This window comes from Balearica regulorum, chromosome 2 (genome assembly GCF_011004875.1).
Source record: "Balearica regulorum gibbericeps isolate bBalReg1 chromosome 2, bBalReg1.pri, whole genome shotgun sequence".
Lineage (NCBI taxonomy): Eukaryota > Metazoa > Chordata > Aves > Gruiformes > Gruidae > Balearica > Balearica regulorum.
In genome coordinates, this window is record NC_046185.1 from 4,270,860 (window position 1) to 4,295,653 (window position 24,794).

General features: G+C 49.4%; 1 protein-coding gene and 1 long non-coding RNA gene across 3 annotated transcripts in view; one reads left to right on the plus strand and one right to left on the minus strand.

Moving 5' to 3' along the window:
• The window catches only part of LOC142600292 (uncharacterized), a 429,271-nt gene that overhangs the window by 55,692 nt on the left and 348,785 nt on the right, over positions 1 to 24,794 (minus strand). The gene's annotated exons all lie outside the window — the stretch shown is intronic.
• SLC45A4 (solute carrier family 45 member 4) overlaps positions 7,740 to 24,794 on the plus strand; it is an 87,760-nt gene continuing 70,705 nt past the window's right edge. The window contains exon 1 of one of the 2 annotated variants that reach the window (XM_075743247.1): positions 7,740 to 7,761. The gene's annotated coding sequence lies outside the window, so the exon portion shown is untranslated. Of the gene's footprint in view, positions 7,762 to 8,175; positions 8,391 to 24,794 lie in introns of those variants that run through there. The other variant, XM_075743243.1, reaches the window with a different exon arrangement.

A 24,794-nucleotide genomic window follows, 5' to 3' on the forward strand; every position in this document is an offset into this window, starting at 1 on the left:
GGACCCACAAAGCTTCTCAGATGACTCTGGCTAAGAGGGACCAGTGACCAACTGCTGTTTCAGAGTCATGGGGTTTAAGGCACATGGTGTGTACAGTGCCACAGCAATCCGCCCTCTTGCAAAACCCAGCACTGACCACCTCTGCCAAGCCCACAACTTCCCTTTGAGTATTAATTTTGCTGTGTTGATTTGGATGTTTACAGCAATGGAGAACCTACTGTCCACCAGCTACCTCAGGTGGCTGGTCACAGTGGTTTACAGCCTCCACCAGTTAAAAACAGGAGGGCATCTGACTGTGTCTGAACATATCTGACCTCTGCTCCACATCACTGGATGCTATTTGTTTTTCTCAGTGTGGCTGGAGTGTTGTTCACCTCTTGGCGCCTCCACATCATCTCCTTCACTTCTGCACTTCACCAGTCTTTTGAGCACAGCTGTGTCATCCCCAGTGGCTAAGAGGAGACATTCTCTGTTCCCTGCTCTCATCCCCTTGATTTCCTTCCAGGCCATATGTTACACAAGACCTTCTCAGATGTTCAATCAACAGAAGAGCCACCTCAGGGCTGGGAAAGGCCAAACCAGCATCCTGCCTCTGCCAGGCAGGTTTCTCTAAAAGAAATCATAGCGGGGATGCAGGATGGACACACATGTCCTGTGGACGCCAATATCTGGGTGTATTTTTATTAGAACTCAACATCATGTGCTGTCAGAGTCCCCAGTGACCCCCAGCACACACATTTTTGGTGATCCTGGAGTGCCAGCGGCCTGGGACCTCAGTTCTAGTCATCCTGCCTTCTTGCTGGCCCATGGGTAGAGGCAGGTAATCTGTCCCCAGAGCATCTCATCCTTCCAGAGAGAAACTGCTTTCAGGCTGGAGACAGACATTTTCATTGCATTCAGGTCCAGTGTGCAGCTCGTTCTCCCCAGGAGCATCAGATCCCTGGGGACACTGGGCATCTGCAGCTCCCTGTGCTGGAGGTGTGGGGGCGGGGGAGAGAGCTTGGGTCTGATTGTCCTCAAGTCTAAATCCCAGGCAATTGGGTTGTTGAATCCCTGTGATAACCCCCTACAAGCGTTGATAAACCCAAACCTCATTAAGAGCCTTTTGCATGACCTCAGTAACCTACCAGCTGGAGAACTTACCCCCAGTTTCCGTCTCACACATCTCCGTGGCCATTTCATCTCTGCTCTGGTTATGTCTCCAATGCTGTTTTCTGATTTAAGTCGAACCTCCTCCCTAGTATTCAGTGCCATCAGAGAAGCCATTTTGACTTTCAGCTGCCAATTTTGTGGATGTCTTTGATATGCCAGCTCCTGCCAGGTGGGACACCACAGGATCCCTGAGCAACAGAAGAGCCGCAGGGATGATCCACGTAATGCCTGAGCTGTAGCCGGATCTCGAGAGGAGCAAGAGAGGGAAAGTTAGCGTGTGAGAGCTGACAGGCTCATAACAAACCCAGCTGGCTGGTACACACACCAAGCCCAAAACACCCCAGGCCACCCCCCTCCCACCCTCCTGATACCATCACACCCCTCCGCATTTAATTAAAAAAGGATTAAAGCAGGCTGTAAGGACGTGGGTGATGGCTGAGGTCAGGGGGTGCCTTGCAAACCTACACCAAGCTCTGCAGCTGGTGCTGGGACAGTGGGCTGGTGATGCCAGCTTCTCCAAGAGTAAGGCAGGTCTAATCTGAGACGCAGACAACTTACTCGGGCTGCTTGCCTCTGACAGTGCTGCTCTACAAGGAAAGCTGCAGGGCAAGGATGGGATCAGGGATATAAGATCCTGTGGGGAAATACTTATGCTGCTGGTAAGAGAGCAAGAAATGGTTACGGCATTCCTCCGAGGCCTCTGTGCTGTCCTGCTGGCCCTTCCCGGGGCTTGTGTTTGGCTGTGTCTCCATCCAGAGCTCAAACCTTTATCCCACATGAGACATGTGCAACGGTCCCAGCCCCGGCAGTGAGGTTCGGCTCAGGCAAGCAGCTCTGTCACAACAGTGCAGGCTGTTCCAACCTGCTCCCCATTTCCCAAACTATAGGACCATCTAAGGAACCCGAAGGTGCACAAGTCCATGGGACCTGATGAGATGCATCCTGTGTTGGGTTTGTGTGGCAAGGTTTTGGTAGCGGGTGGGGGCATGGGCTACAGGGGTGGCTCCTGTGAGGAGCTTCTAGAAGCTTCCACAGTGTCTGATAGAGCCAATGCCAGCCAGCTCCAAGATGGACCCGCCCCTGGCCAAGGCCAAGCCAATCAGCGCCTCTGCGATAACATATTTAAGAAGGGGGGAAGTTTTTTTACAGCTGGAGGGGGAAAGAGTGCGAAAGATGTAACATCAAGGTCAGTGCAGGAGGAGGGGGGAGGAGGAGGTGCTCCAGACACCAGAGCAAGATTCCCTTGCAGCCCGTGGTGAAAACCATGGGGAAGCAGGCTGTTCTCCTGCAGCCCGTGGAGGAAGGATGAGGGGGTGTAGAGATTCCACCTGCAGCCCGTGGAGGATCCCACGCTGGAGCAGGTGGAGGCACCCGAGGGAGGCTGTGGCCCGTGGGAAGCCCGGGCTGAAGCAAGTCCCTGGCCAGACCGGTAGACCCGTGGAGAGGGGAGCCCACGCCAGGGCAGGTTTTGGTGGCAGGACTTGTGACCCCGTGGGAGACCCATGCTGCAACAGTTTTCTCCTAAAGGTCTGCAGCCCATGGAAGAGACCACGCCGGAGCAGTTCAGGAAGGACTGTAGCCCGTGGGAGAGACTCCATTTTGGAGCAGGGGAGCGATGAGAGGAGTCCTCCCCCCGAGGACAACGAAGCAGCAGAAACAACGTGCGCTGCACTGACCGCAACCCCCATCCCCCTCCCCCCATTCCCCCCCCCCCCTCGCTGCTGAGGGGGGAGGAGGTTGAAGCCGGGAGTGAAGTTGAGCCCGGGAAGGTGGGAGGGGTGGGGGGAGGTGTTTTAAGGCTTGATGTTATTTGGGTTTTTTTTCATTGCTCTATTCTGTTTAGTAATAAATTAGATGAATCCCTTTTTCTAAGTTCAGTTTGTTTTGCTCGTGATGATAATTAGCTCTCCCTGTCCTTATCTCGACCCGAGCCTTTTGTTAACTTCTCCTCCCCATCATGCTGGGGAAGGAGTGAGTGAGTGGCCACGTGGCGCTCAGCTGCCGGCTGGGCCTAAACCACGTCAATCCCCAGGTCCTCAGGGAACTGGTGGATGAACTTGCTAAGCCACTCTCCATCACATTTGAGAAGTCCTGGCAGTCCAGTGAAGTTCCCACTGACTGGAAAAGGAGAAACATAATTCCTGTTTTAAAAAAGGGAAAAAAGGAAGACCCAGGGAACTATAGGATGGTCAGTCTCACCTCCGTGCCTGGCAAGATCACAGAGCAGATCCTCCTGGAAACTATGCTCAGGCACATGGAAGATACAGACGTGATTGGTGACCGCCAGCATGGCTTCACTAAGGGCAAATTGTGCCTGACAAATTTGGTGGTCTTCTATGATGGGGTCACAGCATTGTGGATAAGGGAAGAGCAACTGATGTCACATACCTAGAATCATAGAATCATGGAATGGTTTGGGTTGGAAGGGACCTCAAAGATCATCTAGTTCCAACCCCACTGCCATGGGCAGGGACACCCTCTACTAGACCAGGTTGACAATCCCCTCCGGGGACACCTTATAGCAGCCTTCCGGTACCTGAAGGGGCCTACAGGAAAGCTGGAGAGGGACTGTTTACATGGGCACGGAGTGATAGGACAGGGGGTAATGGGTTTAAACTGACAGAGCAACTGACATCATCTACCAGGACTTATGCAAAACATTTGACACTGTCCCACATGACAACCTTGTCTTTAAATTGGAGAGACATGGATTCAATGGATGGACCACTCGGTCGATAAGGAATTGGCTGGATGGTCACACTCAAAGAGTTGTGGTCAACGGCTCAACGTCCAAGTGGAGAACAGTGACGAGTGGTGTTCCTCAGGGGTCAGTACTGGGACCAGCGCTGTTCAACATCTTTGTTGGCGACATGGACAGCGGGATCGAGTGCACCCTCAGCAAGTTTGCCAACGACACCAAGCTGTGTGGTGTGGTCGACACCCTGGAGGGAAGGGATGCCATCCCAAGGGACCTTGACAGGCTTGAGAGATGGGCCCGTGTGAACCGCATGAAGTTCAACAAGGCCAAGTGCAAGATCCTGCACGTGGGTTGGCACAGTCCCAAGCACAACTATAGGCTGGGCAAGGAAGCGATTGAAACCAGCCCTGAGGAGAAGGACTTGGGGGTGTTGGATGATGAGAAGCTCAACATGAGCCAGCAGTGTGTGCTTGCAGCCCAGAAAGCCAACCGTGTCCTGGGCTGCATCACCAGCAGTGTGACCAGCAGGTCGGGGGAGGGGATTCTTCCCCTCTACTCCACTCTCATGAGACCCCCCCCTGCAGTACTGTGTTCAGCTCTGGGGCCTCCAACATAAGAAGGACATGGAGCTGTTGGAGCAAGTCCAGAGGAGGGCCATGAAGATGATCAGAGGGCTGGAGCACCTCTCCTATGAAGACAGGCTGAGAGAGCAGGGGTCTTTCAGCCTGGAGAAGAGAAGGCTCCAGGGAGACATTACAGCACCCTTCCAGTGCCTGAAGGGGCCTACAGGAAATCTGGAGGGGGACTGTTTACAAGAGCATGGAGTGACAGGACAAGGGGTAATGGCTTTAAACTGAGGGAGGGTAGATTTAGATTAGATATAAGGAAGAAATTCTTAACTGTGAGGGTGGTGAGACACTGGAACATGTTGCCAAGAGAAGTGGCAGATGCCCCATCATTGGAAGTCTTTAAGGCCAGGCCTCACAGAAAGCCCTGGGAATGTGTCTCTGGATGAGGCATAGTGTCAAGGAGTTCCCCATCTTACCTGGCTGAAGGAGCCATGGACATAGATGGCTGGAAGTCACCTATGAAAGCTGGAATTTGCTAGCACAGAAACAAGGACATGGGTCTGGGTCTGCAACCCACCCCTGAGTAATGGGACACGCTGTGTGGTGGGAGGAGAAGAGATGTCTCAGGCCGCTGGATGGACTGTACTGCACTAATGTTCCCATTGGGAGCCCTTGGCCTCTCAGCCTGTATCGCTGCATGGAGAACTGACCTGCAGGATGTAAGTTGGTCCTTCAACAGCAGCTTCATGGCCCACCCAAGCCTATAACATGGGGCCAGTCCCTGCATGGAGGACTAAAGCATTTCAGTTCAGCCCCAAACCCATGTCTTTCAGGGTGGCTTGGCCATAACAGAATCACAGAATCACAGAACGGTACGGGTTGGAACAGACCTCTGGAGATCATCTAGTCCAACTCCCCTGCTAGAGCAGGATCACCTAGAGCAGGTTGCACAGGATTGCATCCAGGCGGGTTTTGAAGAACTGCAGAGAAGGAGACTCCACAACCTCTCTGGGTAGCCTTTTGCAGCTGAAGAGCCTGAAGAGCTCAGAGAAGTTCCTTGTGGTCTTTTTAGCTCTTTCTGCTATGAATTCATTGCCTTCCCCTCTGTAGCCTAAGACACTCCTGCTCCTCTCAGAGCATCCTGCTCTGCACAGGATCTGACCTCTCTTTTAAGTATTTCTAAATGCTTCCAGTCCCAGCAACCTCAGTATTTGCTGCTGTCCCCTAACCAACCCATCATCCTTTCACCCAGCCTTGGAAAGTTTTCTCCCTCTTTACCTTGCACTTGCCAGAGACCAGCTGACTCATCCACTATGTGCCTCACGCAACCCACGCAGCCCCTGATGAGTGAGTTACTTAACAATTAAGCAGAGCCTTAAATCTTTGTAGCACTTAACATGTATTGACTAATTAATCCAAGCACCTATCTGAGGTAGGTTAGTTCAGTCGTGCGTGTAGCTTCCAAACACGCCTATGGCTGCCTTGTGGGTCAAAGGCAGAGGCAGTTCTGCAGAGGTGACAGGACATCCACCATCCTCATTGCCCACACCTCCAAGGGACCCACGCAGCACTTGGCCTCTGCATCATAGGACCTGCTGCAACTTCAGAGGTCACCAGGCCCAGGGGACCATGTCCCCAGCACAGAACTCTTGCAAAGCTTGCCCTTGAATGGGCTTTTCTACTGCATCTTCTCTGGCCTTGCATGGTTGCTTCACTCCCTGGCTCTCCCATGACCGGTGAGGCACCCTGCACATCCAACAGCTGAAGCCAACTTGCTCGGACAAGCCACAGGCTGCCTGAGGCTCTGTCAGACCTTGAGTGCAGGTAGGAAAAATGCTCCCCTGGGGTCCCGCTGCCAATGCAGGAGAACAAACCTGGCCTTCAGACGGTGACAGGAGAGCACAGCACGCTGCTCTGCTGCATCCCGCTTAAGTGCCACCCAGAGGGAGCCAGGCTTTCCCCGCAGCCCGCCAAATCAAGCCTATTCAGGCAGGCTGTCTCAGCCACGTCAAAACCCACCTCTCAGTCTCGGCTGTCAGCGAGGAACGAGGCCAGGCGTGGGAAGCAGGGAACCCGCTCCCCGCGGGGCTGAGCTGCAAAGGAGCTTTGTGCAGATGAGTGGGCTGGGGAGATGCAGGGATGCACCAAGGTTACGCAGAGAGTCCGTGGCAGAAGTCAGTGTCTAGGTGATTCCTAGCCCTGGGCTTCAGGAGAGGGAAAAGCAGGAGGTTTGCCATAGCTAAAGTTACGGGTAGAGACTCGAAGAGCTGAGCTGGGTTTGCACAAGCCTTGGGGCCTGATCCTGAGCAAATCATCTAACTTTTCCCTTTTTCCTCCAAAGCAGTCACTTTTCACCTAGGCAAGACTAAAGGAAAATGACACGTCCTTATGCCACGCAGGTTCCCAACCAACGCAGACATTAAAACTCCTGGCCATGCCATGGTCCTCTTGCACTAAAGAGGATCCCCCAGCACAAGGACAGAGACCCCAGACGTACGTGACGCGGTTTGACTCCCTGGCACCAAAACGTTTCAGCCCATCTGAGTTCTCCGAGCAGCTCGTGCCCTTTCCCTTCCTCCCTGTCACTCCAGGGCTGCAGCACAGTGACACCCCCTCTCCCCAACAAGCAGGTGACGAGGCTTGAGAAATGCTTGATGCGAAGAACCTGGCAGCAGAAAGGCACTCTGCCGACCTGGGGAGTTGTGAAGCAACCAGCCAGAAGAGATCTTAATCTGAACAACCTTGCTCAGAAAAGCCAGGACCAGCAGAGCCAGGATCTGCTCAAACCATGTGGTGTCTATAACAGCAAGGTACTGGCTTGAGTCAAAAAGCATCAGTGCGCACATTATAAAAGCATCTCCGCTGCTCGTAGTGGTACCCTTCACGTGCCCTCCATCTCATGCTGCTGAGGACGGGGTTCCTGCTACCCCGTGGCTACACCATTTGCTTGCTTTTTAACACGCATCTAACACCACCAAAGGCAGAAGAGAAACTTCCTCTCTTGGTGAAATTCGCCCCAGAAAATCCTGAGTTGTAAAGCAGACGAACTTGTAGACCAACACTTTACCTCTGGGTCATAAATCATCACATATATTAGGAGGCAATTTTTTTTTTTTTTTTTTTTTTTTGCCTTGCCTTGCCTGAATATGTGCTGATCTCATTCATCTTGGGAAAAGCACGGGGTGTTCTCATCCAGGCTATACCTGGCAAGCTGCGTACACTGTGACAGAGGGAAGCGAACTTCTGAGCAAGCTCTGCAGTGGCTGCTGCCGGGCTTCTTGTGGTTTATTTCTTGAGCGAGAAGCCGGCTTCTTCACCTGGCATTCTTGAGAGAGATGAAGGGTAAGTCAGCAAATCAGCTTCATGCACTGCAAACATCCTCTGCTTTCAGCCATGGCAGAATTAGCTCAGGTTGGGATTTGCTGGTAGCTGGGTGAAAAACGACTGCAGGGCTTTTCTCTCCCCCCCCCCCCCACCCTCCACCACCTCCCCTGGAGGGAGAAAGCAAGCAAATGTTTTTAACACGCTGCATGGAGGCAGGTTGCAGGAGCCCTTGGCACCCGACGTGGCTCAGCAAACGCTGCCTGAGAAATCAACGGGGAATGTTCCTGATGCTATTTTAAACATCGGCAGAAAACGCTAGCTAGCAACGCTGGATTCGATGGGGCTGCATAAAACCAAAAGCAGCGAGAGTGGCATGAGCTGCCTGCCCATATAGCAGGGATCCCCCACACCGCAGAGCGAGCCGTTCGCACCGATGTGTAGGCTGCTCGGTCGGTCGGTCGGTTTGTTGATATATTTGCTAACTACGACGTCGCTTTGACATGTCAGCTGGCAAGCCGGCGTCCGGATGCCTCGGTGTCACGCAGGCACCTCCGTTTCAGCCTTGGGGAGAGCAGCTTAGATTCGCTGGCCGGGGTTAAAAATGAATCGCAGCTAAGCTGTTCAAAGGGATCCGCGCTGCCGCCAACGTGAGTGCTCCGCGCCCGCCAGTGCAGGTGGAAGTTGCATGCCTGTCTCCAAGGGGGGGGGATGCAGCTCTTGCCAGGTGACTACCGAAAAAAAAAGCCCTGCTCTGCCGGCTCGCTCTGGAGCCTCTTGCCTTGCTTGCCTGGGAGAGGATGGAAAGAGGGCATGTTGTGGGATTGCTGCAGCCGGTGGGTGCTGCTAAAGGCAGTATGTGAGATTAAAGGCGGTTATCTGAGAATAAAGATACCGCAGCAACCCTTAGCTTAAGAATAATGAATATTGCGGGTCTGGCTACCGCAGGAAAAGTCCCCTTTGTAAATCGTGCTGTTTGGAGAGAAAAGAGCAATTATGCGGATTCTGCTGCAGCTGATTTTGGTCGGGTTAATTTGGGAAGAGGATGTTTGCCGGCAGCTAAAGGAGGCAGCCTGGGAGCCTGGTTGAGATGCAGAATTACCAGACCTGGCTGGTGTTTAGAAATGGTATAATAATCTCAAGGCAGGGGAACACAGTTCTGTATGATTTACCTTCTGAGATAGTCAGGAGGGGAGAGACTTTAGCCTAGAGGGCTCCTCTTGTTTTAATTAAAAAAAAAAAAGGATTTTCAAGGTAGAGCCTGTTTTGCAAAGCCCAGACACCACAATGATGGGCATCGCTGAAACCAGCTGTCTTGCCTGCCGTCTGAATGTCAGGCCTTTCCAGAAACGCTGTTTGTGCGAGCAGAACGGCTCTCAGCGAAAGCGCTCAGTCACAGGGGAGTTTTTTTAACGCCCTGCTTTTCCGCGTGGGTGCGTGGGTGTGTTTGGGCGGAGATGGCGTGAACTGCTCGTTGTACTCCCGAGTCTGACTTCGCAGCCATGGTATTACTGTAGCTGTGATGACGGGTATTACGCAGGTTTGTGCTTTTAAAAGGAGAGCCCCGGCTGGGTTTAACGTGACGATCGTTCCTAGTGCTTTCAGTGCTCACAGCACCGGGCATCTCATACTAAAACTGGCGCCTGTTTCTCAAAAGCTGGTGTCAAACGCCCAGTGCTACCAGGGGACCTCCTGCGTGGATACAGCAAGGACGCGAGGTCTAAGCTGATACGCAACTCCAGCTGAGGTGACGGAGCCAAAATGCCAAGGAGGGCGAGCTGGTGGTGTTGATTTGGTCAGACTGGAGGGCAAATAGCTGCGAATCCTCACGGAGAGGAGGTGACCAGAGATCAAAAGGGAGAGGTGGTGTTTTTTGTGTGCTGGGACAGTTGCTGGGGCGTGCAGGGGGCAAGGGATACGTAAGGACGCGCGCATGGGCATGTGATGGCAGGGACTGCTCCCCACGCTAACTCATCGGTGACTGTGCTCGCCAGCGAGTGCACAAAGCCACAAATGAGAGATTTCGTGCACTTGCAAGAAAAGGGACGTTTGCTCCTTCCCCACTTCTCTATAAAACTTCACATTGCACGCTCTGCTTTAACTCTTCTTCCAGAGGGAAAAGGGCCGTCACTGCAAAGGCTGATTTTTTAAAAGCAGTAGCACAAAGGACCTAAAGCACAACCTTCCTCCTTCATAACTTTACTCTGCTTTAAATTCCCAGTGGCTGCTTCAGGACTGATCGTAACCAAACTATTCGGCAGCGTAAGGGCACTTCCTCTGCAGAAGCAGCAGTCTGCCGTGGATTGCTACTTCATTTTCTTTCACTACCGTTTTTGCACTAAATTTATGGTCCGTGTTATTTCGTTTAATGCTGTTAAGGACAAAGGGCCCTCTGTACTGAGCAACCATATTAAAACACACCTATTAAACTTCACCCTGTGAAACCACAGGGGCTGACTGCTGTGCAGGCTTTGGTGGCAGTCGTGCTGATGTTTCTAGTCTTGAAGATTACAGGAACCAAGCGTAGGACAACGTCGCTATTGTCAGAAAGGCTGGAGGCCTGATGGTAGGAGAGCAAGAACGGTGCGTGAGGGAAGGCTTACAGCTCTCTGGCTTGCAGGAGACCTTCCAGCTGTCTTTTATGTTCAGTCTTCACCTAAGGTGGAAAAGGTGACAGAGTGAGGGCTGACTCTTCACGGTTTGTTGATAGTTTGTCAAGCAGGGGTTGGAAGGAGGCTCCAGGTAACAACTGGGCATTCCTGTCATTTATTTCTTCCAGCATCTAGTGCTGATTCATGATCTGGATCTCCAAGAATCTCTTCATCCACCTCTGAAACATGGTCACTGCTCTACTTGACAGGGATCGGAAACCTAGTTATAATCTGCTGTTGAAGTGAGTGTAGCATTTTAGTCCTCTCACCTGGTCACCGTGAAGGGACCAAACACCACCAGCAAACTGATCTTGGCTGAGCTGCTCTCCTGGACTGACATCTGCAGGGTGCCTCTCTGCCATGAAGTCATGTGTCAATGCAAACTTCTCTGAGAAGATGAATCCAGACCCAAAACTAGGTGATGACAAAGACCTCTAACGCCCCAGAACAAGGGGGATTAGATCACATGCAAAACAAATACCTTGCCAGCGGCTGCACGCATACACTGAAACAACCATATAGCCCGCAGCTCCAGTAAAAAAACACTGACCTGAACGGCAGCCAGATCATTTTTTATGAGAATGCACCGTTCTTGAGCAATTTTTCCAGCACATCCCACGCAAACAGGTTTTCCTTGAACACCACACGGCAGCATTTACTGTCTTATGCCAACTTTTTTTTTTTTTTTCAGTTGTAAGAGGTGGGAGGGGTCTCACATATCACTTAGTGTCTCTATGGTGGTGAGCACAGAGTCTGAGCAGTGTGTCTTCACGGACACAAAATCCAGCAGTAAACAATTTCACATCACCAGTTCTGCTGAAGTCAGGCAAGATCTCACCTTTCTATAGAAATGTGCAGCCTTCGACCTGGCATATATATACCAGTCTAATAACATGTCCTTCCTCTTCTACTATAGGCCAGTCAGCCTCACCTCCATCCCTGGAAAGGTGATGGAACAGCTCATTCTGGGGGTCATCTCTAAGCATGTGGAGGAAAAGAAAGTTATCAGGAGCAGTCAGCATGGATTCACCAAGGGGAAATCATGCCTGACCAATCTGATAGCCTTCTTTGATGGCATGACTTGCTGGCTACATGAGGGGAGAGCAGTGGATGTTGTCTACCTCGACTTCAGCAAGGTTTTTGACACTGTCTCCCATAACATCCTCATAGGCAAGCTTAGGAAGTGTGGGTTGGATGAGTGGACAGTGAGGTGGATTGAGAACTGGCTGAATGGCAGGGCTCAGAGAGTCGTGATAAGTGGCGCAGAGTCCAGCTGGAGGCCTGTAGGTAGTGATGTGCCCCAGGGGTCAGTACTGGGTCCAGTCTTGTTCAACATCTTCATCAATGACCTGGATGAAGGGACAGAGCGTACCCTCAGCAAGTTTGCTGATGATACAAAACTGGGAGGAGTGGCTGATACAGCAGAAGGCTGCGCTGCCATTCAGTGAGACCTGGACAGACTGGAGAGTTGGGCGGAGAGGAACCATATGAAACTCAACAAAGGCAACCATAGGGTCCTGCACCTAGGGAGGAATAACCCCCGGCACCAGTACAGGTTAGGGGTTGACCTGCTGGGAAGCAGCACTGCAGTAGACAAGGAACTAGTGAAGAGAGTCCAGCGAAGGGCTACAAAAATGATTAGGGGACTGGAGCATCTCTCATATGAGGAAAGGCTGAGAGAGCTGGGTCTGCTTAGCCTGGAGAAGAGAAGACTGAGAGGGGATCTCATCAATACTTATAAATATCCAAAAGGTGACGTGTCAAGAGGATGGGGACAGACTCTTTTCAGTGGTGTCCAGTGACAGGACAAGGGGCAAAGAGCACAAACTGGAACACAGGAAGTTCCATCTGAACATGAGGAAAAACTTCTTCACTCTGAGGGTGACCGAGCACTGGAAGAGGCTGCCCAGAGAGGTTGTGGAGTCTCCTTCTCTGGAGATATTCAAAACCCGCCTGGATGCAATCCTGTGCAAACTGCTCTAGGTGATCCTGCTCTAGCAGGGGGGTTAGACTGGATGATCTCCAGAGGGCCCTTCCAACCTCTACTGTTCTGTGATTCTGTGATTCTCATCAACACAACAAAGGCACATTGACTCTTCCCAGTTTCCATGCAGTGGGTTGCATGGCAGAAACGGCATTGATCCTTCAACACTGGCAATAGTGTCCGTGATACTTTGCTAAATTAGCTAAATTCTTGGTGGTAAAAAAGGGATGTGGAGGGAGAATGAATAGTGTCTGTAAAGTCAGGGGTGACATCTCACACAATTCTTGCCCAACGTAGCTTGTGCCCACTCTGACTTGGAGTTTGAGCTACTATGAAAATAAGGATTTTTTTAAGGCATTATTTGGCTGAATTTATCAACTTCCACTGCACACCAGTACCTTGGGGCAGCCAGGATGTACCACCAGATACATTAATTGTACTTCTTGGTTAGTGGCAAGTGATGGACATGTGCTATTTGTTCCTAAGAGAATTAAATGTCCGGAGTCTCTCCCTTCCCACATGGGAGAGCTGGATGGATGTTTCTAGGGGAGCAGCTCTGCTCCTTGGCTGACACTGCTTTTTGATCCGAGCTTGCAATCTCATCAGGTCCCTCATTGCTCTATGCAGGAGGGAGGGGGAAGCAAAAGCAGCACTGCCTTTCCCTCTAGTCTGCCCCGTACATTGACCTGATTTGAAGAGCAGGGGAAAAAAGGTATTTATGATCTAACAAAAATTTCCCCTGTGTTGTCTTATTCAGTAGAAGACCGATATTCTAGTTCTTCCTTGATCCTGATCACCCTGAAAAGTCCATTAGTCTTAACCTGCTAAAAAAGGACTGGGGGATATAAAACGTGAGCCCCAAACAAACAAACAAACAAAAAATGAGCAGAAATTGAGTATTTTTCCTTTATTTGTAATGTGATGTACTAAATAATGGTCGGAAGTGGCAAATGTCTAGGGAGAACTGTTTCATCACATAATTTTACAAGGGAGAGAAACAGCAAATCCTGTAGTCATGCAAAGGTGGATTGAGCTCTGTCCCTGCACAATGCCAGAGGCAGACTGAATAACATTCTAGATCTTCTGTACTTGTCCTGTCAGACCTATTTCAGGGTATTTGAGATAATTCCTAGCTAATTGTCAGGCACAGGAGCAGCTTCTGGCTGGGATTACAACTGTGTCATTAGCTGGGGACTCCTTTGTTCATGAACATCAAGCAAATACCTGCTAGGAGAGGGAAAGGACGAGCCGGGTTCTTCTCAGTTTGTGGGCCGTGGGCCACTCGCCACTGCCAGAGGATTCAGTGTGCTTTGGAAGGGAGGAGAGGGAGTTTTGGGTAACAATTCCCACATGCGCAAGCCAGCAGAGAAAACAATGATAAACACGGAAAGAAAAACACAGCTTAACTTTGCTTTAGCGACCTATGAAAACCACAGCAGCGGTGCTGCACAAGGGGGGCTTGGCATGCTTACATCCAAAAATTCAGTGGCCCCGAGAGTGAAAAAACATTGACAAGTGCTAATGTATTACGCAGTTCTCGTCTGAACATCCTAAGCATCTGAATTTCCCCCTTAGTGAGCTGCATTAGGCTGCAGAGCAGCCTGCTATCAGGAAGCTTTGGCAGTAACGGCAGAGAGGCTGGATGCTCTTGGCATCCATTTTGACAAGTCTATTGTGCAGATGGGTTCACAGAGCCGCGCTGGGTACCACGGAGAACAGTGGCCTCTTCTGCGACTGGGCAAGAGCTGTGGCTCTCCACACGTTGAACAGTATCCGCTTCGGCCTCCGGCACAAAGCCCAGCGAGCAACGGAGCCGAGACCACGTTGTCTCTTTGTATGAAGTCTGGGCAGACACATCCAGGTCACTCGCTCCAGACAGCATTCACGACCTGCGTTTTTGCCATTTTCCAGTTGCCCGGAGGGGAGCTCGGTGCCTTGGCAGCAGCCCTGCCACTGTCCCCAGGGTCTCTGGGCTGCGCTGCCTGTGCTGGAGCATGGCCGGAGCGTGTGGCAGCTCAGGCACTTGGGAAGAGGCCACCACGTCCTGCTTGGATGTGATGTGCCTCACGCCACAGTGCCTTTCGGGTTCATTTAGGCACACAGCTCATTCTTCGCTGGCTGAAAGGAGATCCAAGAACAGGATTTAGCTGTAGCTCACCCTCCCCTTCCTTCTTCTCCTTGATCCTCTAGGAGGAATAAATGCAAAAGAGAATGAAGGTCATCCACGGCCAAGGCAAGGCCACGCTCTCTCTGGAGCCTTACTGGAGTCCAGTATTCAAGCTCTGAGAAAGGTGAGGGTTTCCCTCTGCTTTGGACACTAAGGTACATGGATTGGCAGACTGGAAGATGAAAGACTGTGCCACTCTTCTTGTTGGGCTAACAGGAAGGGACCACACTGGAGAAAACACAATGGCTCAAGGATGACTTTCACACTCACAGGGCAGCTCACTTCTGTGCATACCCCTCCTTTGCTTGCTCCCGTGGCAATTTTAGTAGATGCTCTTATATGCATTTGAGAAGGAATGAAAATTTGTCTCATAGTCCATTCATAGAATCAAAGAATGGTTTGGGTTGGAAGGGACCTCAAAGATCATCTAGTTCCAACCCCCCTGCCATGGGCAGGGACACCCTCCACTAGACCACGTTGCCCAAAGCCCCATCCAACCTGGCCTTGAACACTTCCAGGGAGGGGGCATCCACAACCTCTCTGCGCAACCTGTTCCAGTGCCTCACCACCCTCACAGTCAAAAATTCTTTCCATATTTCTAATCTAAATCTACCCTCTTTTAATTTAAAACCATTATCCCTTGTCCTATCACTACTAGTCTTCTAGCAGATCTTCCCTTTTGTTGCTGAGGCCAGCTGTCCGTCTCAAAAATGACTTTTCTTTGCCATCCTGGAGAGAGAACTGAAAATGCAGGATCAGCTGAAAAAGATGAACTTGCTGCAAGCAAATCTGACACCCTCTGCAACATCCAAGAGACCTGAAACTTCATTTGCTTTGTTTCTACACAACTGATCAATTGAAACCAATCAATGAAACACTGTGGGTTAGCATGTTCCTGCCTCCACCCCGCAGGCTTGTGGTGCCTCCTGGTCTGAGCAGCGGATCGGAGTTAGCACACGCGCTAACACACACGCAAGCAGACTCTCCTCCAGTGAGATCCCAAGTCCTCTTGCAGGCTTGTTTTGGTTCTCACTAAGGAAAGGCCAGTTCAAAGCTATTATCCTGGATGATGAGACATCTCATGGATGTCTAATTATTAGCTAAAGCTCAGCCTGGATAAAACAGAGGTTTTGACATCCCTGTCCTCCTAAGTCTTTTCCCTAAATCTTCTGAAAATACAGTGGGCAACATGACATGTTATGTGCCATGCAGACACGGCTCCTGAATGCCACCTCATACCTCTCTTTCAGGGTCCATGAATTTAGGCTGCAGTTAAACCTTGTGGATTTTTTCAAGCCCAGCTTGTCCAGCCCTGCAGGTAAATGTCTTGCATACCTCTTCCTTCCTCTGTTACTAAAGTACCTTCCATGGGCCCCGATCATGCGTCACTCTCACCCATTCAGGAGAATTTTTTTGTCTTGCTTCCCAGTCTGTATCCCTCCACTTGCTCCTCCCTCACTGCGTCCAACTCTGGGGCCTCCAACATAAGAAGGACATGGAGCTGTTGGAGCAAGTCCAGAGGAGGCTAAGAAGATGATCAGAGGGCTGGAGCACCTCTGCTATGAGGACAGGCTGAGAGAGTTGGGGTTGTTCAGCCTGGAGAAGAGAAGACTCTGGGGAGACTTATAGCAGCCTTCCAGTACCTGAAGGGGCCTACAAGAAATCTGGAGAGGGACTGTTTACAAGGGCATGGAGGGACAGGACAAGGGGTAATGGTTTTAAATTAAAAGAGGGTAGACTTAGATTAGATATTAGGAAAAAATTCTTGACTGTGAGAGTGGTGAGGCACTGGAACAGGTTGCCCAGAGAAGTTGTGGATGCCCCTTCCCTAGAAGTGTTCAAGGCCAGGTTGGATGGGGCTTTGGGCAACCTGGTCTAGTGGAGGGTGTCCCTGCCCATACCAGGGCAGGGTGGAACTAGGTGATCTTTAAGGTTCCTTCTAACCCAAACCATGCTATGATTCTATGATTCTATGATTCCCATAATGTCAAACTCAGGTCTTCACTCTCAAAGCCCTGTGACTTCTCTGACCATTCTCACCAACAACCATCCTACGATGGCAACCTTATGGCCAACGTCCTCATACTTTCTACCACATCTTTGGAAGGGCTCCTCTGAAACATCCAAAAATCAATCCCACAACAGCTGCTCCCCTGTCCCTGGTAGAAACCCATCTTTGCACATTGGTCAGGTTGCCACACAACACACTGGCAAACATCACTTTCCTTCCCCACGTCCCCCCGTCTGCCTGAGCCCACCCATTTTCCTGTGTCTCAGTCTTGGAATAGCGAACGTAAGAGTTGCGTAGCACAGCTTAGCCCAGCTGCAGCTTCTCGTCCTATGGCAACAGAAACCAGGAATAACAACAGCAAGGTGGTGACTCATTAAAACCAATAACCTCAATAATTAGGCTTACTTAACTTACTTACTTAACTTTTCCAATTATATAAACAACTGAAAAAAAAAAAAAAAAAGATCTTAAGCTTTTACTTTTCCAGTTTCTCACAGAGAAATTGTCAGTATTGGGCACTTGTCTTTTAGTCAAATTTCCTCTCTACACAACAGTAAATTCATAGAGTGAGGTGAAACATTTGCTTTGCCCTTATTTTGTTTGTGTTAAAGCCCCTCCAGCACCTCTTTGCTTCTGAGCAAGGAGGAACCCAGCTGCAGCCCTGCCTTGGTTCGGACGCTGTTCCAGCTGCTGTTGCTACGGGCGGCGGGGGGGGGGGAAGCAGAACTGTCCAAGTTTTGAGTTCCTGAAATATCTGTTGAAATCAGCAGGGATAGAGTCTGGATGCAAATTTCTCTCCAGATGTGATGCTCAGTGGGTGCATCTCTGCCATCCACCACCGCATTCAGATGCTGCTGGTTGAAGTTGTACCCTGGGTACAACTTCTCTGTTACCCCTACCTGTCCCTCTCTGAATAACCCTTACCTGCCCATTGCCTCTTGTCAGAGGCAGAGAAGGAGGCATGGATCAAGGCAAGAGCTGCCCATGGGACTAAGAGAGGGTGTTTGTGGGACAAGGAGCCATCCCAAGTAGGAGAGCACTTGGGAGAAGGCATCTGAGGGACAGATGGGCAGGTAGCCTAGGGAGAGTGGGGCAAAGAGACTGGGAGAAGGTTGCTGGTGAGATAAGGAGCAGTCCTGATGGCAGAGGGTGGAACAGAGGAGACAAGGAGCCAGGGAGGAAGATATGAGAGGACTGGGCTGAAAAGGGGATGAAGGCACCAAACTGGGAAGAGAGGTGGGCATCAGATCCCTGAGCAGAGCCTCACTCCTCTTTCTCAGTCCTTCTCCCTTCATTTCGGGCACACCAGGACCTTGTGTTCATCTTTGTCTTTTTTTAATTGCAAAAGATCTCAGTACCCTGCAGCTCCCAGGCAGACTGGCAGCAGGAGTGGCTACTGAGCCAGCGCTGCCCTGGAAGTGGCTGCTTAGACCCCAGCAGGGCAACTGCCCTGATGCCAGCACTGAGGAAACCTTAGTCTAGAGAAGACCTCAAGAACTTGACCTCCAGGCTGTCAGACCTGCCCTATAGCCCTCACCACCCAAACCCCCCCGATGAGTACACTAATACGGTGTTAAAAATGGAAAGTGCTTATGGAGAGAGATCAGCTTGCTTTCTTATGCGGTTGTATGTCCTGGAGTTCCGTTTGATGTAAGTGTGTGAAATTACACATTTATTGCAAGATTCAAATGTAGCCATGGCAACGTGATTATCAAACAGTTGCATGTGGAAGTGTAAATCCATACAGGTTTCTGGCTGGCGAGATAAACTGCCCAGAGACAGGCCTCAACATACACCAAGCTTAGGCCCTCCATCTCTAAAAAAAATCAACTCTGGCTTCTGTGCCTGGGCAAATTTCATTTCTTTGCATCCAGATTGTCTCCATTCAGCTGGGTTGACCACCAAGCAGATGCAGAAGGGCAGCTAAAGAAGCCGGTACCCTCAGCAGAGATGCAGCATCATGCACCTCCCAGCACAGCGCTACGCAAGGCAACGCTGCCTTCAAGGCCAGTTTAAACAAATTCTTTTGCTCAGCCTTGCAAGGAACAAGGAGAGTTCAGCCAGGAGCCGTGTCTGTGAAGAACAGGTTTAAGTTACACCTTGAGTGATCGTCAGGCTGTATTCATAGATTTACTATGCAAGAAAACAGGCCGGGCAGCCAATGACGCCGTGCTCGCAGCATCCAGGGCATTCCCCCACCCACAGTTTGCTCATGTGACAGCAATCCGGTGACATCCGAAGAGGGGACGAGCAAGGCTGGCATGCGTACTGGCTGCAAGTAGGAAAAGGTTGTGCCCTTACAGCCTCAAAACCGTGACCTTGCCGGCCATTCCTCAGGAACGGGGCCCATCAATTAATTTTCCACAGCCACAGTATTGCAGCCAAGGAAAGTCTGTCGCAGTCTTCTGCCTTCTTCCCTGGACGCGAGGCAGGCTCCAAAACCTCACGTAACGGTGTTTGCATGTCAACTCTGCTCAACTCGGTCCTGTTATGTCCGGAGTGATGAGTATATCATCAGGTGGACTGTGAAACAACTGCAAAGCTGTTATTAAAAGAAAAAGAAAACCAAAAAAAGGAACATGCACCCCAGCACGGAAACAGGCCAGTGGGGAGGAAATAAAGGTTTTAAATAGACACTCAAAGTTTGGCTGAATTTGGCTGTAAATGAAAACGGAGTAGTGGAAGTGCACAAATTCGTCCTTGTTTTGCTTTTTTTCCAGAGACTTGTGGTGGCTCTTCCACTGAGAAACACAGAAGTAGGGCCCGGTCCTCCAGCAGGCACCTGGGAGGTATTCACAGCCCTGAGGTTTGGGTTCCTGAGGCACGAGCCCTGGCATCCCTTCGTAAGCAGCAGCAAAGCAGGTTATCTCCACAACAACGTGGGGAGCAGCTTAGTCGGACACCAAAAACATCTGTTGGCAACACCCCCGAGCTGTCATATAGGATGGCTTCCTCAGTAGGATGTTCCTATAGTTAATTAACCTCTGGTCTTTATTTCCAGCAGGAACTTCTCTTGTTTCTGTCTATAGCAAATAGCTCTTGTAGCGCTTTGCCTAATAGATTAGTGAGCCTGCTCAAACCTGGCACCTTCTTCTGCCGCAGGTATTTCTTGGGAGCGATCAAATCCCTTTTAACCTTCCCTCCTGCAAGGCAAACATACCGGAGCTCCACCACGCTCTTGTTTCCAAACCTTCCAAGTATGTGTAGTCCCAGATCAACCATCCTCCTCAGTTTCTTTCTCTGCATCGTGAAGTTTTATAGCGGAATGTCTATTTTTTTCCTCAGAGACTATTTTAAAATAGTACTGTTTCACAGGAAATTTTTGGTTTGGAAAAAAAAATATAGGCTTTCATCATTACTTTCTCAGTAAACATGAGGCTTTTGATTTTAAAAGTTACAAATATTGTGTCTTAATTAAAAAAAAAAATTAATTTCCCTAAGCCGTTTTAGAAAATTAATAAAAGCTATTGCTGTGCTAATTGCTATTACCCAGACGATTTTCACATCAGCTCCTGCCTGTGGCCATGCAGACACGGGTCATTCTGCATATGGACTTGCCATTCCAGGCTGCAGCACATTAAGTGTCTGATTTTTGGTTAGCCATGAATTATCACTGAAATAAAGGCACCACAACTCTGCCGTTAATGCTGCCTGATGCAACGCCTGGACTCTCATGACGTGGGAGCGCCAGTGCGCTGCCGAACCATCCAAGCCATGCTGCTGCGGCATCTGCTCCCCAAACTTGGTCTGTGCTGCTTGAGAAAGTGGACGAAACCCCTCCAAGAGGGGAGGCGAAGCTGGTGCCTGCATCTCCTCCTTCCACTCGCTGCACTGCCCTTCGTAGCCCTTTGATCTCCGTAACCGGAGAATACTGATAGGAGTGCTAGAGTTTGAAGTGGCTTAAAGCCATTTTCTTTATTGCTGGATTAGCGCTGGGAGGGTATGAAAACTGCCGGCGTTCAACTCAGAGCAAGTCAAGAGCTTTCTCGCAGGCATGAGTATGGTAAGCGTACCAGCCTGCCTCGCCGCAGCACAGCTAACGGCTTTTATGAATGGAGTTAAAAACAACAGATGCTGTGAAGCTGTTGCTAAGAAGTTTTTTGCTTTCTTTTTTTTTTTTTTTTTTTGACCGTGTCCTGACTGCTCCGGCCAATGTAAGCCACAGCGCTCCCGAGCAGCGCACAGCCCTGAAATCAAGGAAGTGGGCAGGAAAAGAAAAGCACAGGTTCCCTATCTGTTCTCAGTCTGCGTTTAGTTGTTTAGTTGAGCAATTACACAATTCCAGATCTGCGATTATTCCTGGCAAGGTTTATTCATCTCATGAGAGACTTTTGGAATAACACGGTGCTTTTGTAGGGAGTGTCAACCACCAGGCGAACGTGCCTTCCAGATCTGATTTTTAAAAAAAAAAAAAAAAAAAAAATAATGTAAGTAATTGTTTCTTTACAGTTTAGTCTTTGCCTTTTAATGACTCACATTTCTACCTTGTCAGCTTTCAACACGGGCCCTGCCCTCCCTCCCAGTACTACAATCCTCCCAGATCTCACCCGCTGTGCCAGGTCACCCAGGGTGAAATCGTGAAAGACGAGAATCCATTTTGTCGGTGCCCTGTCCAGATGTTCTGCTTACAGGGGCTGCTTCTCAGGGGACACGGCAGGCAGAAGGCATAAAACCCGAGGTGCGAGCCTGCCTGTAATACATTCAACCAGAGATCTGTCTGTGGTTTATTATTTGGACAAATCTAGATGCATTTTCACGGAGACTGCGACAGACCCTGATCCCCAGCACTGCTTCTGTGCCAAGCGTCTCATTCCTGTTCCAGCCTCCTGCAGTGCAAAAGCGCTCTTCAAAATAAAGAGGAAGAAAGCTTAAACATTCATAAAACTAATGCTGTAGTTTTAAGCCCAGTAAAATATGACTGCACCTTTTTAGAGGTGGGTTTGGGGTTTTTTGTGTAACTTTTCCGCCTTCATTCCTCTCTAAAAAATGTATTCGACTTGAGGCAGGGAGCAATTACGGAAAATTTCAGGCTAAGTGGTTAAAGCATGGCCAACTTGTAACTGAAAACATAAGGATAGAAAGCAAAGCATTTGGCAACGGGGGATGAAAGGTGCTATGGAAGTGGCGTATTCTTTTTTATTGCAAGCTCTCCTCTCTCTGATACTGATAATTGTGTTTTGTCCGATCCCTTGACAGTTCATTAGGTTTTTTGTCCAATTGCAGGCTGTTGAGTGCAGATAAATTTCAGGCTATTATGGGAACACCCTAGAAGTCTGTATAGAAAGGAAACTCTGTGTTTCCTGTATCATCCTTCTGGGGATCTTGAAAGAGTTCACAAAAGCCACTTAAGCAAACTTTCTTTGCTGGATAACGGAAGGAAAGGAAACTGTGAACAAGCAAACAACACTCAATTCCATGAGACAAGAGATACTCATAGGTCATTAGAGAGAAAGTAAAGTCAATGAATGCAACACACACACAAAGTATCTTGTACTCTAAAAATAAGGGGAATTTCTGCACCCACGCACTGTTTCTGATCTATAAAATGTAAATCATGCCAACTGCCTGTGAAAGGAATGGTGGAATATCCATCCCTGCAATGCATGAAATCTTTTTTAAGTTTTTTTGGGTTCAAATAATATATCACGGGCTGAGTTCAAAACGGTCATGGATCATCCGCACAGCTTCGCTTTCTTCCTGTCATTAACAGCGCGGTTGCCAGAGGTCTGCTACAACCAGCTCGGTATTTTTTGTCACGTACAGATTGAAAGCGAAGGTCTGAACAGCTGTAAGTTTTCCTGGGGCTGGCTTCAAGCGCAAAATTCAGATGGAGCTCAGAGGGCTGGGGCAAACACAGCATCAGGTGTGCAAATGCAGCCTCTGCCTCCAAGCCCTGGAAATATTGGGGACACCAATTTATAGGCTTGTCCCTGTCTCTGAATTTTAAGCGTTTTCTAAGGACGTGAGGTTGGTTCAACAGTATGCCCCCATTCTTGACAACTTTTAAACGTCTTGGCTTCAGCAGCATTTCAGAGGGAGATCAAAATCACAGAGTGGATGAAAAGCTGGAAGCTTGTTAAAATAAGTGCTGAGAGGAGGAGATTTGCAAGTGGCTCATCCGGAATGCGGATTTTGTGGTATTTGATATGAGCAAATCCATATGGTGGAGAGACCTTGTATCTGCTTAAACCACAAGAAAACTTCTGGTTGAAGTTTGCAGTCAACAGCAAGGCACAGACCTGTGAGAAGTAATAGTTTGGGGGAATACTTCATTAGCAGTAAGCAGCGAACAGAGCAGTACGGCAGCATCTCTCGTTTCTGGGAAGTGAAGTTCAAACCAAGCCAGAAGGGATGACATAAAGCTGACATCCCTTACAAAACACAAAAAAGGAAGAGTTTCTGCAGCAGGGTGATTGAAGATCAAAATGAAAGGACCAGGCCACCTGACAGGTGATTTCCAGGACTATTTATTAGGAGAAAACAAAATAAATTTTAGCTCAGTTCAATGGCCCACAGTCCTCAAATAATCCTCTGAACTTCTCCAGCCACGCTCCAACCACAGCTTCAACAAAGCACACTGCGAGGTCGTGGTGTACAGTGTTGGTCATGAGGGGTCAAAAAATAAACCGTAAAGGTAATGTCATGGGCTTCTTGGGCATCTCAGAAGGGAGGTGAAAGACAGAGTGAACTATGGAGCCAGCACCAGGAGGTCTCCAGTTTGGGTCTGATAGATGATAAGAAAAAATGGGAGGTGGCTGGTGTCTGCTCTGTACCTGCTGTATCATTGAAGAGAGGATTTCTGTCTCTCAGGGTGCTGACTGGGAAGGTTTGAAAAGCTTTTAAGAAAATATCAATTGTGAAAACATTTTTTCTGGCAGATTCTGCAACATATGCTTCTGGTCTGACCAAAACCACTAACAGGGGGAAAAAAAAAAAAGCGAGGAAAATACATGAATCTTTTGCCAGCTGGAAAAAAAAAAAAAAATTCATTCAAATTTGGAGCAATCCATCCAGGCCAGTTCTTGTTTAATTGGGACTGGGGAGGGCCTTTGTTTGCAGAAATACAACTGATTACTTGACAGGAAAAATCTAAACTCCTCAAAAACATTTCTCCTGGTCTCTTCTCAAAGTTCTCCACAGCAACAGTGCTTCCCTGGGGAGCTTGTTAAACCTCCCAAATAACCTCATTGCTAGGAACTTCCTCTCCTCTCAGTTTTATTAACTTCTTTATCTTAAGCCGTAACCTCTCGAGTCTGCTCTCGAGGTTGTAACTAATCTCCATTCAAATAGTCACCTTCTGAGCTTCTGTTGTCTTTTTGTGCTTTGGGGCAGGTGAGTGCTAAGACGTCCTTATGGAGAGCATCCATCTGCACCCAGCGTAAATGCATGGCCAGTCCAGAAAACTGGGCTGAGACCCATTCAAGGAGAAAGGATCTTTATTTCTGTTCCGACATATTCAGAAAATACGCCCTGCTGCATTTTATTCACTAATAATAGGAGAAAAAAGAACAGTAATACAAAACTTTTGGTGCTACCAAAGCAGCCCTGGGTCTTTGAGGTATTTAAGTCATGAACTTAGTCACCAGGGTCCCTTTAAAAATAAGAAAAGAAGCTGCTGAACTGATAGGATTGCCCAAATAAGAAGAGCAGCAGGAAAGCACGTCTCTACTACCTTCCTGGTTTCTTTGCTGTTGCAGAGCATTCACACACACGGCTCTACCAAAAAGCAGTGCCACCTCTGAGTCCCCCTCCAGCAGGTTATGTCGTAGCTGGGAAGATGTGGGAAGTGTTTGAGGAAGATGATGAAATTGCTTGAGAAGTAACTGGAAAGTGCAGCTGTTTTCATAGGGGTCAGAAGTGAGAACTGGAGGGTCACTTAGCCTTGAGTACTGCGTCCAGCTCTGGGGTCCTCAGTACAGGAAAGACATGGAGCTGTTGGAGTGAGGCCAGAGGAAGCCATGGAGATGATCAGAGGGCTGGAGCACCTCTCCTATGAAGACAGGCAGAGAGAGTTGGGCTTGTTCAGCCTGGAGAAGAGAAGGCTTCAAGGAGACCTTATAGCAGCCTTCCAGTACCTGAAAGGGCCTACAAGAAAACTGGAGAGGCATGGACTGATAGGACAAGGGGTAATGGTTTTAAACTAAAAGAGGGTAGATTTAGACTAGATATAAGGAAGAAATTTTTTACGATGAGGGTGGTGAAACATCCACCCATAGAGGTGGTAGATGCCCCATCCCTGGA